General features: G+C 25.9%; 1 protein-coding gene across 9 annotated transcripts in view; it reads right to left on the bottom strand.

Moving 5' to 3' along the window:
- LOC127287581 (glutamate receptor ionotropic, NMDA 2B) overlaps positions 1-13640 on the bottom strand; it is a 104679-nt gene extending 91039 nt beyond the window's left edge. For 4 of the 9 annotated variants that reach the window (XM_051314642.1, XM_051314648.1, XM_051314663.1 and 1 more), the window contains exons 1-2: positions 13593-13614; positions 13245-13460 (exon numbers count right to left, since the gene is read on the bottom strand). The gene's annotated coding sequence lies outside the window, so the exon portion shown is untranslated. Of the gene's footprint in view, positions 1-13244; positions 13461-13592 lie in introns of all 9 variants that reach the window. The other 5 variants (XM_051314591.1, XM_051314639.1, XM_051314603.1 and 2 more) reach the window with 4 other exon arrangements.
- Positions 13641-14168: the final 528 nt, after the last annotated feature.

Here is a 14168-nt window from a genome sequence, read left to right as displayed (position 1 = left end):
GTACATTAAGAAAAGTGAAAAACGGTTTCCAATTCAAGTAAAAAATAAAAAGTTAACAATATAAATTAATCAACTTTTACATGTATAACGGAAGTATAAAATTGATTTTAAATATAAGCCAATATTACAGAAAAGTGATGTATTTTATTCAATTATTTTAAATTGAAACAATTTCTGCTTTCGAATAATAAAACGTAGAAATAATCTTTTACAGTGTCGAGTAGCAAACGAAAAACACGGCTTGGGAAATAAATAGGTGGTCATAAATTAAGTAAATACAAGAAGCTGGGGTAATTGAAGAAATACAAATAAAACTCGATTCTTAATTAAAAACGATTTTTAGACATGTTACTTCAGAAAGCACATTACAACACACTTTGGACTGAAACTGCTTACTCAAGACTGAAAGTTGAATAAATTTTAGCTTTCATAGCTTGGATTTTTAGTCTAAGAATGGACTTACACTTATTTTTAGCCACAAAATTGGCTGATTTTCAGTCATTTTAGTTTTAAGGTGTCAACGGAGTCAAATTATGTTTTTTCTGAAATTGAAAAAACAAAAAGAAAGCGAAAAACAATGATAAAAAACAAAAAACCATAACCAAAAAAGTAACAAATGTAGAGGAACAAATCAAAATTTCAATTATTCTGTAACCAAAGTATATAATTAACTAGACCAATTACAACTTTCCGTTTCAAACTTGCTATTTAAAAAGAATAGTTTTTGAATAAAATAAATAGAAAACAAGTTCTGAATGATGGGGAAGTCAAATAAATGTTTTGCGGATGAAACTGCTTTCCGCAGTTTAGTATGCGTCTCTCGAAACCAAAGCGAAGAATCGTTTGTGTTCAGCCTCAAAATATTTTAGTGCCAATTTCAACGAATTTACGAGATTTACCAGAGGCTCAGATAAAGGTAATCAGATAAATTTCAACGCATCGATGACAATTGCATGGGATTGCTTTTATAAACAATCCTATGAAATTCGGGAGAACTGCTGTAGGTATTATTTCAACAGCGAGAACTATTAAGTTCCGGTTATTTCTGGAAAAAATTAAAAAATTTTAATGAAACTGAATTGTAATCACAAAAAATAAATGGCAAATTTTTTAATGCACGAGTAATTGTTTAACCATTAAAGTAAAATTTCTTAAAGAACAAACCATATTTCAAATGTGTATGTTTTAACCCGGGAGTTGAGAAGAAAAAATGTAAATAAACATATTTTGAGTTAGACAAGGAAATTCCTGTGAAAATTCCAGTTGGAAATTTCAACAAATGTTTTTCATATAACTTAGCATAACAACAAAGTTTTTCAACATAACTGAATTAAAATTATTGTTTGTATAATGATGAAACATAAAAACCTTAATTCAAGTCGTATTATTTGTACTATTTATGAAAGTATACAAAACTTATTGCATAATTAGTTTCTTGTCTTTGTCCAAGAATTTTATCCAACTTATTTCATTTTTTCACATTGTTTGTCCTACTCATCCATTTATGTACTATGCTTCACTCTCGCTTCTTTAATTTTTCAGTTCTTTTATTACTATTAAAGAGCGATGTAGACAAAATAATAAAGGTGCATTAAAGAAGCACAATTTCTTAAAAACTTTTTCAAACATTCTACATTTAAATATCTTTTTATCTAAATATTTTTTTCTCGTGCTTGATATACGTATATATTAAAAATCACATTTTCCATTTCAGAAATAGCTTCCTCTCGTGCACTCGATGACTAGATACAAGGGGAAAAAGCACGAATATATTTTCGCCCAACAAAATAGAAAAATTCGTTATAACGTACGATATTTCTTGATCGATGTTTTGCTTTCGTTGGCGTGGCCTCTGCTACCATGACGCACACACTATTATAATCGACTACTAAAATCGTTATAAATATATCACGCTACAAGAATTCAATTAAAGTTTTCTAAGAGTGTGGGCATAGATATGCAGCTGACAGTTAATTTTAAAATGAAAAATAATAAATTCACATTGATCACATTGCTTTTTGTTTTTTATACAATTTTTCAAAAAAAGAAGAAAGTTTTAAATTTAAAACAAAACTTTTCCTGTTTCGAAATATATTCTTATATATAAAATCTCATTTATGTGAAAAAAATGTTAATAATATAAAATTGATCTACGTAGAAACAAGAATTTTTTTCCTTTCCTTGAAGATAATTTTAGTTTACTTTAATAATTAATACATTTGTATAATAAAAAAATTTAATTGCATTTTTTGCATTTTAATTTCGCTCTCCTAGGAGAAAAGTATTTTTCAAGTTGGAATTTAAGCTCAAACTACTTAACTTATTTATATAGTTTCAGATTGGCCAGAAATTCTTACATGTAATTAGGTGGTCCAAGGAAAAGGAATTTGTTCTTAGATTCCAGTTTAATTGCACCTGATGGCAATAAAGGACCCTTGAAATATGTAGAAAGTATAAGATAACATAAATTTTCTACTTAAAATTACAAAGTTCCATTTTTACGCGAAATACCAAAATCATACTACAGTTTTTTTTATTTTCATTTATTATATGTATTTATTTTATGTATATATATATATATATGTTACGGTTAAAGTGCGAAATTGGTGAATGTGCACATTAACCGGTCAATGTGCACATTGACCAAATTGGGCATCAGTAGGTAGGTGACTGTAAGAATAGCACACGAATTTCTTTGTTTTGTGCACTTTAACCGGTAAATGTACACATTTGACCAAATTGGGCATCAGTAGGTAGGTGACTGTAAGAATAGCACACGAATTTCTTTGTTTTGTGCACTTTAACCGGTAAATGTACACATTCACCAAATCATTTTGGTTAAAGTGAAAAATAAATATTATAGTATTGATGTTTTGCTACTTTAACCGGTAAATGTACACATTCACCCAAATCTTTTTGATTAAAATAAATTTTGCTGCGTACGAAAAATATATTTATTTATTTTTGCAGGGGCGACTTTCATGAAATTTTGTTTAATTTGACATTTTTTTTGCTATTTTTAAAGTATAAAGTATTTTAGAAAATATTGAACTTTGAATAATATATAGATTTTTTGGGATTAAAAAATTTTAACTTAAAATATAGCTATGTAGGAAGAATATATTTATTTATTTTTGCAATTAATATATTTATTTACATTTGAACTTATATTTATATTTGTCTTCCTACTTCTGTTTATAATTTTCATTTTCATTTATTATAATTCTATTCCTTTAATACAATTTATATTTAATATTATCTTATCAATTTATTAATAATAATATTCATTCCATTTTCACATTTTATATGCATAAAAAAATTATTTAACAAATCACTCATTTCAAATTTTCACGTTTACCAACCTAGGCTGGTCAATGTGTACAATCACCAATTTACTTGGTAAATGTACATAATGTCTTCCCCAAATGTCCGATTTCTCACTTTTACCAAAATGCCCGGTGAATGTGCACATTGACCGGTTAATGTGCACATTCACCGGACTTCGCACTTTAACCGTAACATATATATGTTACAGGCAAAACCCGAAGACCAAGCAAAACCCGAATTGCCTAGGATATTCGAGAAATGACTAAAAGTATAGGAATTATCCGAATTTCCTGGCGATTCATAGGCATTTTCAATATTCCTAGACCTTTCGAGAATTTCTTAGGCATTTCGCGAATTGCTATAACCGAAATTGGCAAATTGGGGAAAATGATAAAAATTTCAAATGTTTAATGCAAATGTGTATTTGGTCTAAATCGCTTGCCATTTTTGAAATTGGGAGTACAACAGGAAGTTGAATGAAACACTGAACACGAGTGCTCAATAATACAAACTGTTAGATAATTGTCAATTATTGTTTGTTTTCTTTATTCAATTAATAGTTATGGCCAGAAAAATAACAATAATATTGTTATTTTTCTTTGTTATTTTTTGTTAGAAAAGTTGAATGTATTTCCTTATATTATAAGGAAATTTTCTAACAAAATATTTTAAAAATAATTTATACATTTTATTTATATATTATATAATTTTTAATATTTTATGAACAAATTAAAACAAAAATTTAATTCATTTAGAACAATTTATGATCAAGTCGATTTTTCGAAAAAGTTAAAACGTTTCAAATTTTCATGGGAAATTATCATCATTTAAAAAAAAGCTTATGGAGATTATTAAGTCAATATATTGCTTAATACCATTAAATTTTCAATTTGACAAAATAGGCTTTGGCAATTCGCGAAATTACTAGGAATTTCAAGAAATGCCTAGACAATTCCAGAATTGCCTAACATTTATAGGTATTATCCGATTTTCCTAGCAATTTATAGGCATTTTCGAAATTCCTAGGGAATTCGGGTTTTGCCTGTAACATATATATATATATATATATATTTAAAATAAATTAATTAAAAACTATGATTAATTAATTCTAAACATTAGAGTATCTTGTTCAGTAATAAATATAGTTTAAGGTTCTGTGGAGTCATCAACTTAAAAAGAAAGTAGTTAGAAACTTTACTATTTAATTTTAATATCATATTAATTAAATTCATAACTGACACTAATACATAAATTGAACTTTTGCACTTCCCAATTATGCGGATAGCTTTAATTCCTTTTAGTATTCGACTTGAGTTTAGTGTTATAGGAAAACCGCACAGGATGTTAGACTAATTCTCAAAATGTACTGAACTTGGCTAGTAAATTTTGAATACACTTCTCCTATGTACGAAAATACGTGCTTAGGCATGCCTCAACTCTTTTCTCTCCAGTATACATTTCCGCCACATAATAAGCAAGTTAGTACATAGACAAAGTTCTCGGGGAAGTTTGTATAGTTAGTGTATATATAAATATATGCAAGTGCGACTTCAATCAACATTTTCACTTTATATAATAGTAATACTATTTTTTAAGCAAAGAGGACAATAAAAATCGCTCAGTATCAAAATCAAGAGAAGAACAAAACCAAAACTGAAAACTATTTTTCACAATATAAAAAAATTATTCATCACTGAATATCAATAAAAACAAGTTTTGCGAAAAAATCTATTGTTATAAATGATAATAAACGAATTTTTGCACAGAATATAAAACTTTTTTCAAGTTTATAACATAAAGTTAAACTTTTATATATATATAGAAACTTTTGTTTGACAAGAGAATTATAAAATTTCTATGTGTGAGTGAATATTTTCAGTATCACAAGCTAATGTTGAATCCCGTGATACTATATTCGCATACAATAGGATTTTAGGTTGGCGGTTGAAACAATGTGAACAGAAGAAAAGAGTACGCTGTGAACGCAGTAAAAGGATATCAGTAACAACGAGGGCCATATGTGATATGGTAGGGCAAATGACATGTTTTGTAGAATATAAGAGAAAGAGAAAATTGTGGTCGTACACTTTTTTCAACAAGCGTATAGCTCTTAGTTTTTTCCTATTTTTTTCATAAAAAAGACAAATATACAAAAATACAAAAATAAATGGAAAATAATGAGATTGACAAAAACGAATGTGGTGCACTGAATAGAGCTTTCTGGCAATCATAACTGAATTTGTGATAATGATTCCTGAATTGGAAATATGCAATAACTCAAGAGAAACTGCGAAAAAAATAAATGATAGAATTTACTTGAGAAATGCAGGAAATATTAAAAAATTTTCGCAACAGTTTATAGATTGAGTGTCACCTACATACTTGTCAGTAAATGTTTCAAAGGTACTTGTTTATTTTTTTTAATGGAACACAATTTCACAATTCCAATTCCATTCATTTACTCTAATAAAACCAGTGATCCCGACAACAATTGTTTCACCTTCAAGTGTTCAAATTGAAAGACATAAAAAATTAAATATCAAAGTATACTTATTAATAAAATTTTAACAACTTAATTATAAAAAGTAGTTTATTAATAAAATAAAAAATATAAAAATATCCGAAACTATGAAAAAACTAAATGAAAATATATAGAGAATATAATAAAAGATAAAACAAAAGTGATGACAAAAAAATTCAAACTATACTCGTCATTTCGAGTACAAAAACAAAAAGGCAATATATTCTAGTCAATTTTTTTCAGTGATTGGAATTGGATTTATCATCGGATTCTATATCGGAAATGTAATCACCGAATGAATTTCCTCTCAGCTAAATTCAAAGTTCAATCAATGAAATCAAACATTACGTTTGGTAAAAAGCCTACAAAGTAACTTTATTTTTCAATAAATTATTCGTAATCGTATAAGATAATTAATTCCAGAATAAAAATATTTCAAACTAACTCTAATTATTATATAGTTAAGGAACAAAAAAATGTACTGCCCATTTTTTTATTGATTTCTTCTTCACACTTCTTCACTATATATGTATACTATAATGTTTTACTTAATTTTATTATTTAACTTTTAATTATTTATTATTTATTTTTATCCAAATTTTAATAATAATTGTTCTAACCAGGATTAATTGAAAAACGTTATAAATGGCGTCCAACGTTGAGCGCCATTTAATTTAATGAAACTTTTAATAATTAATTATTTTTATTATTAATTTACGTAAAATACCCGTTATATTTGGTTTTAATTTATTTATTTATTGCCATTTGTAACGTTGAATTTATGTTATTTATTGATTTTTACTTTAAATTTAGATTTTTTATTATTATAATTTTAAGACAATCAATGCCACGTCACAACTCTTCTCTGCCAAGACTCGGCCCAAAGGGTCGAGCAGGTGAGTCCCAGTGATATTAAAATTCAATCTTTTCGCCACATTGGCACAATAAAATTATTTTGAAAATAAAGAAAAGTGATGTTTGCTCACCGCATGGCATGCGGAAAATTTTCTTTTGTAAATTCGGCCAATGGCCGAATAAATTAATCAAATTAATTAAATGTAATAAAAATTAATAAATTAATCATTAATTTAAATTCATTAAAATTAAATAAATCTTGCAGTGAAATTAAATTCAGTGAATATAATTGATGTGTTTTTCTCCTTACTTCCCCCTCTCCACGGTTTGTTAGGAAGTTTTTCTATCATTTTCTGAACTAGTTTGGTAATTATAAAAAGAATTAAATGTAATTAACTTTTGAATATTTTAATGTAAAATATTCTGGCGCTTAAATAAATTATTCCCTTTAAATAAAAAAAATCAATAAAGTTAACCTCAAAATGTAGATAACGTTCTTCAATTAATCCTGGTTATAACAATTATTATTATAATTTGGTTAAAAATAAATAATAATTAAATAAAATTTAATAAAAAAAATAAGTAAAAAGTTATATTTACATAAATTACACTAGGATGCCAATTATGTTTAAAATATTTCTAAGTGCATAGAGTACAAAAAAAGATTAACATACGTCTGCAGCAGGATATCGGAATATGATTTTGAATGGAATTTCCGTGAACGGAAATATAAGTAGTGCTTTTCACCTCCAATGACACCTGAATTTCAATGTACATGTGTTTATATTACAAGAACAAGGCACATACACACGAATAATATAGTATATTAAACGACATATAGTTATTACATACAGATTTACGAACCTAGTAAAGCACTTTTGTATATATACTTTATTCAAATTTAAAGGGGAAAATTAAATTTTTTATGCACAAGAAATATACTTTAATGCACATTATGATGCATGTAGACTAGAAGAATAGAACATTATTTCTCCAAGTTAAAAACGCATCAGATAATGTCGAGAGTTTTAGTTTAACCAATATATCTTATAAAAATTCTGATATTAATTGTCTGACTAAACGTATGTGATACTACTTAGACCATATAATTACGAGAAAATGAGACGGTATGTCTAAATAAAATTGTTTTTTACAACTAATTTCAATTCACAAGAATTTAAAAAATGTATGTCTGACTGGAAGTACCATTTTCTACTAAAACTTAAATTATACAATAATTAATAATATTACACAAAAAAAATCTATTCTCATTTTTGCTGCTGTTCAAAATGAGTCAATACTAATCGACATACAAAGTGGCGCACCAACAACCTGACTCATTTTGAGTTCAGATTTTTTCGGTATATGTCGACTGGCAAAAAATTACATTTATTACTCAATATTCAATCAAAAAAATGTTTAAAACGCCTCGTCTGACTAAAGAAGTGTTCCACTACTGAGTTAGTTTAAAAATCATTAACTGAATAAATGATATTCAATTTACTAAATTATGATTCACAAAACAAATAAATCTTTAAATTAATTAAGCATAATCAATGATAAGGATAACAAGTATATATTTCATATTATATCTGAATAAATTATATAAAAAACAAGAACATGTATAGGTATTATATAATATATTGAAATAAAGGTTGGTCGAATACATTTGTTGGTATTATTTGTGTCAAATATTAAAAATTGCTAAAATGATTAAACAATATATTTTCTAATAATGTTTTTGTCAAAAAACATGACATCTGTCTTTGCTCAGAAGTAACTTTTAAGAAAAGGCGATTACTTGTGAGAAATAAAGTAGCATAACACTTTTAAAGAATGGCATGGAGAACAGACGATACGAACATCTTGAATAAATCTCCAACGAGATGACGCAGCCTTAAGTGCATTCGAGTGCACTTTAGGGAGCACACTGAAATACGCTGGGCATTTTTCCTCGCACTATATCTTGTATACATAATACCTTTCTGTTTACGATTGGCAAAAAAAGTAAAATAAAAAAACACGTAAAAAGAATTGCAACTCTAATCACTTTATTGACAAATATGTGTGAAACTGGAAATATTAAATAAAAAAAAAACTTATTACGTCACTAAAAGGAAAAATTTCAGTATAGGCAAGAAAAACTTTTTTTCAATATTCTCGCACAATGTGTGGTTATATATATATATATATATATATATATATATATATATATATATATATATATAATATTAAAAATAAAACTTTCACGATATTATGGAATTCCTCTCATATTTATAATGATTTTTAATATCAGTCTCTGTATAACTATTTTTAAAAAATATTGTAAAGCAAAATTCTACAGTAAAATATATTCTATTGAGGAAAAAAAAGACAAAGAAAATTTTTTCTTGTTCTCACGAATGATGCCTATTTTATTTTTACTGCGAAATAGTTCCGTAAAATATTATCAACTAAAGATACAATAACGCATCATAAAATTTAAAATTATTTAATAATATTGGGAAAGCAAAATAAAATAATTGATAAGTGTTTGTCAAAAAGATTTATGAAGTATAAAAATATTCTCCAATTCTATTTAATTTTTTTTATATAATTAAAAAGAAATACACTATAAAATCAACTAACGAATAGCAGCAGCAAAATCAGTGTGGAAATCGTATTGGTCGTTGGCAATTAAAATTCACATGGAAAGTGGTTAATTAACGTTCCCGCTTGGTCAAGTCGCTTTAACTTTTCCAATATATAGACACCTTCACTTGAATTTCAAATGACTGAATGGCAAGTTTAAAGGACAAATTAATCTACTGACAAGACACTTAATGAGATTGACCAATCAGCGTACGAGAGTCCTCCTCAAGGTGTAACGCTTTCACGATCTAATTCAATTTCGTGGTATCCCACAAATTATTCAAGATACCATGGTGTATCAATTTAACTCTATGAAAAGTGAATAAATTTGGACAATGCATTGTATTTTTAAATAAATGAATTTAAAAAATCGTGGATTTGACAAAAAGGCGGTGTAAATTTACAAATAAAGAATTAACTTTCATCAATCAGAAAATATATATAATTTTAAAAACAAAAGTAATCTTCTACACTGTAAAAAAAGGCAGTTAGATTTTAACTCCCGAAGGAAATCAATAAAAGTCGCACGTTTTTGAAGTTGAAATAAAAGGTGTTTATGCTACGGGAGAAAGTTAATTTAATATTAACTATTAATTAAATACTAATTTGAGTATGAAGATTTCGATTTTGCAAAAAAAAAAAAATTTTCCTTAATAAAACTTGGCGAAAAATATGTAAATACATTTTCATAATTAAACATTCCAATTATTATAATTAAAATTCTATCGATAATTCAATAAAAAGTCCATTTTTAAAAATTAATATTTATGAATTAAAATATTCACAATTTTTTTCATATAACTTTAATTAAAATCTTATACACGATTAATAATTTAATTTTTTTATAGTAAAAATACGAATTTATAATTGGAAATTTTAAAATAATACACTATTTTAAAAATAAAACTGAACAAAGTTTTTAATATTGATTAATATTAATCTTACCAATTTCTGAAAATAAACCGAACAATAAAATTAATACAGGCCATAACATATAGTGTAAAAGTACTTTATGCAATTTTATAGCATCTGATCGTATAGAAAGCATGTTTAAGTGGAAGAACTTGAAGCTTTAAGAATTTTGTATCATTAATAATTTGGTATAGTCTAACAATGTTTTATACATATAGATACACAATAGTAACGTGTATAAAATCCTGATAAATTTAATATAGTTCTAAAATGTCAACTGATAATTGAAAATATAAACTAAAATTATTAAAAACACAGAATTTTTAGAAAATACTTTTTAAAGAAAAAAATAAATTATGATAAATAATATAAAAATTTGTTATTTTTGCATTTGAAAAATTTTGTAGAATACTGTGTTAATGAATTTTATTATTTCCAGTACATTTCTAGAGTGTAATTGCATTATACAAATGGTGGTGCAACCCGATGCGCGAGACCCTGTCTAATACCTATGGGGAGTCTCCATTAAATGTGACTTGAATTTTAAATAACGAAGACTCCCTAGGGAACATACAATAAACCGTATTTTAAAAAAATCGAGTTAAAATAGTTTCAGCTAATGCGTTTTATAATAACTACAATACGATACAAAAGTGAGAAAAAGATCTGTGATGAAAAGAGCCAGCGGATTCCCATATGAGATTTAAAGATAATGCAAAAGATTTTTTAAGATTCATTTTATGCTGGGACAATTAAATTTAAAATTTAACTTTAAAAAATATATTTTTGTGAATAAAAATTTACAATTTGCTATTTACTTATATTAAAACTGAGATGTATGAAAGAAGTATACTAATTTTATTGAATCTTCACAATATTTTTAATTTTATATTTCAGAATTTCTCAATAATTTTCTTTTGTCTCAAAGAAGTGCAATATAATAATAAGACGTAAATAATTTATATATAGGCTTATTATTATTATTTATTTATTTATATAAGGAGCACTTCTATATAATACTAAAAAGATTATGGAAAAAGTATTCTCTCTTTTCCTCTATATACAAATAATCTTCCAATTTATGCACCCATTTGCTTTTAGTACAATTTTCAAATAAGAGTAAAAGTAAAATGTAATTAGAAGTTCTCTGCTTCATAATTAAACATTCACTGCCTCATTTAAAAGTTACCTAAAAATTTCAACTTAAAAGAGACTATATTTTATAAGACCAATTTATTATAAATCTCACTTTGAAGTTTGAAATAATTGGTTTTTTTTCAATTCAAAATAAAAAACCACACTTTTGTGTCCCATTTTAACAACTTAATTTTAATTTCATATATTTATACTTATAATTTATAGTATTCAATTTAAAACATGCAAATTCTGATTTTCAGTTCTCTGTGATAACTGATAACAATTAATTAATTATATTGCTTTTAATAATTTTGTTGTTATTTATAATCCATGACATTATAATTTATGAATTACTGTTTACAAATTATTTATCACTTTTTTCAAAAATTATTTTCTTTCAATAACAAAACATTGATTACAAAAAATTTATTTATTAACTTTATTAATTTGTAATCCTTTGCTATACATTCATATTCATAATTTCTCAACTTTTATTTAAATTGCAATGTTATACTTAAGCCCTCTGCGACGAAACTGAATAAAATTTCGATGATAGATGTGATCCAATCATTTTTTCCCGCGCAGTAAATTATTTTTATCAGCAGTGCAAAAATTAGAATTTTATAACTTTTACAAACAGAAAAAAATGTTGAAAAAAAGATCATTTATTTATTAAAACTTTTTCTTTGGCTTAAGTTTGTCCTTTTTTTATATCACTATCAGTAAGTTGATAAACCTAACTTGAATATTTTAAAAGTTCCTTCTCCTATAATGATATTTTATTCAGGGGAAGCTGTATTACAAGTTTCTTCAACAGAATTAGAAGAACTCTTGAAATTCAAGTTTCCGACATTAATTTGCTATGACAATATTTCAAGACAAAAAAGGAAAAAAAATCCAACGCTTTTAATTGCACTACGTTATTAAGCTTTTTTTACTCAGAAGAATACTAAAAAGTGCTAAACACATTATCAAAAATTTTAATTTCAATATATTATTATTATTATTAATTTAAATTTCTTTCCTAATACTTTTTAAATATAATATCTCGAAATTCAAAATTTCTCAAAATACTAATTAAAGTAAAAAAATTTCATGTAACAAAATTATTGAATACAAAATAACGATTACGGAGCGCTGAAAGTAGATCAAAAGAAAAGTCTCTGGTTCTATATTCAAAAATTAGTCCAAGCACGTTCATGCCCTAAATTTTTCTCTCCTCCTTTTCTCATTTGACTGTGACAGATGTGTAGAATTTTATTTACAGCAAGTAAAATCTTTTCAACTTTTTGTCACACTCCCAAAAAAAAAAATTTTTTTCGTCTTTTTGTATAGCGGCTGCAAAATTCGTGTGCAGTGTCTCTTCAAAAAGCTCTAAATTATTTTAATTTTTTAGTAAAATGATTATAAGCAAGCCAGTTGGTCAAATGGGTTAAATGTAACAAAGGCAGAAAGCGTAAATATCATTTTATATCACAGTGAAAAAAGATCAACAAAATTTTTTATCAATATTTAAATTAAAAAATAATTTTTTTCACAAACGATGTAGGTTCAAATTCTTTAATTCTTCTCTGGTTATAATAATTATATTTAAATTTATAATTATTTATTATTTCGATAAAATGTGAACATAATGAATTATATGCATATACAATTTTTTATTGTTATTTTATGTAAATAATTTAATTTTCAAACAATGAAGCAAAGAAAATAATATATTAAAATATAGAAGAGGGAAATAACATAAAATTGATACAGTAAGTTTTTATATTTTGTAAAAAAAATTATTCTTTACCATTTACAATAGAAATAAATTATGTTTAAATTATTGTGAAAAATAAAAAAATTTATTTCCCATTACCGGCTAGCATAAGGGAGTAGTTGGATGGCTGCAGAATCTTCTGGTGCATTACTGGAATCTGCAGTCTCGCCCAAAAGCCAATTTCAACTTGGAAAAATTGCAAAATCATTTTCCGGTTGTCAAATAACTTCTAAATGCATTTTTTAAATTCTTTAAAAAATTTTTGTTTACAGAAGAGCAACGGCAAAAAATAAAAAATGATAAAAAGTAAAACAGCTGTGTTGGAATATATACAAGCACATATATATACACACATTTACTTATATATATATTATATATATATATATATATATATATATATATATAAATGTATGTGTGTTTATGTGTATATTAGGTTTGCAGTTGCACCAAAACTTGTGAAAAATTGCAGACACGATTCGCGTACCAAACCCAACTGAAGAGCCAACCGTTCTGCTGCTATGACCGCGCCCCCGCCCGCGCCACTGATTATCCGATCGCGCTTGCGTTCCACACGAAATGCAAGCATCATACTACATACATTATCCTTTACCTGCACATACACATACATATAAACTCTTTTCCTGAATTTCACCCATTGTTTCACTTATGATCGCTTTTCACACGCCTTCAACACATATGATTATAGTATCATTTTTTGGATATTCTTTCGCTTTTTCTTTGTATGAATGTTCAAATTTAAATTTTTTTTAATTTTCTTAAAATTTAGCTTTTAGGGAAGAAAGTAAAAACCAAATAACGTTTACATAATTTTTAAAGATAGCTATAAGTATTAAAGGTCAAGAAATTAAATGAAGAATAGATAAATAAATACTGGAAGTAAATGATGAATAAAAGAGAAAAAATAAAACGAAAATTCTGGTAATAAGATTATGCCTTATGACCACGAATTTTTAGATTATGTTTGTCGAACAAACCTTCAAACCCAATAGTACCTTGACTTAA

The sequence above is a fragment of the Leptopilina boulardi genome, unplaced genomic scaffold (assembly GCF_019393585.1).
Source record: "Leptopilina boulardi isolate dan_hultmark-lab unplaced genomic scaffold, ZJU_Lbou_2.1 LbouV2_123, whole genome shotgun sequence".
NCBI lineage: Eukaryota > Metazoa > Arthropoda > Insecta > Hymenoptera > Figitidae > Leptopilina > Leptopilina boulardi.
The sequence above is the reverse complement of the archived record's forward strand: the minus strand, read 5'-3'. Positions and strand labels throughout refer to the sequence as shown.